The sequence below is a fragment of the Hipposideros armiger genome, unplaced genomic scaffold (assembly GCF_001890085.2).
Source record: "Hipposideros armiger isolate ML-2016 unplaced genomic scaffold, ASM189008v1 scaffold_1322, whole genome shotgun sequence".
In the NCBI taxonomy this organism is placed as follows: Eukaryota; Metazoa; Chordata; class Mammalia; order Chiroptera; family Hipposideridae; genus Hipposideros; species Hipposideros armiger.
The window spans coordinates 298,226-299,211 of NW_017732672.1; positions in this window are offsets into that span (position 1 = coordinate 298,226).

The following is a 986-nucleotide window of genomic DNA, read 5'->3' on the forward strand; positions in this document are numbered from 1 at the left end:
GCTGAGGGAAACATATTATATGCAGAAGTGTTTTGAATATTTCCTCTGTGCCCATCCCACAATCCTTCCTTAAATCATCTGGCATCTGGAAGAAGTAGATATGATTTTAAAAATAGTATACGTATATGTCTCATGAAGACCCCATCCACTTATGGGAACGTGTGTTCATGTCTTTGCTTCTTCCAAGTAGCCTGAGATGAAAAAAAAATTGTTTGTGTGTGTCAGACTGGTGATGAGAGTTAATTGCAGGATTTGTGCACTGGGTACGGTGCAAATAAAAACTCCAGAATTCCAAGGCTGGATGGGGTTCTGGAGCTTTTATTTGTACAGACCCTATAATTCCAAGAGGACTTAAAGCATTGAGGGACCTGATGTTTAACAAGAAGGAAAGGGGTCAACAATGGGAAATACGAATGGCTGGGTTTTAAAATTACCTGATGAAGGTGACAGTGGGCATACAGAGGTAACTTCCTGGATGGTTCCTCACTCCCAACAGCGGCTGGGGCCTCTGGGGTAGCTATAACCTCCTTGATGCAGAAGTCACACGGTGGATACGACCACTTTGCTGATGTTTGGCGTCTGTATGTGTGAAGGGAGAAAAGGAAGGAATGGAAAAGTATCAGACAACAATGCAAAAAAAAAGCATATGTTTTCTCAAGAAAAGTGAGCCTCCCTTCAAACTGGGAACATATGACTGCTGTGAAACTTGTCTCTATTACCTCACCGTTCCCCAAACCACCTCCCAGGGGAGGAAATTCTGGTGTCACCATGACACTTATCTGCAGTCATTGCAGTCATTTCCTAGTATGACTGTGTTCATAAAATTACCTTACACTGCTAGAAATTGATCAAAAGCCAGTTCTACTGAAAAGAAAGCAATGTTTTAAAAATAGTGGGCCTGGAGCCGGCCGAGTGGCGCGATGGTTAAGAACTCGCTTGGGATGCCAGAGGTCCCCGGTTCGGATCCCACATATGAGGGCCAGTGA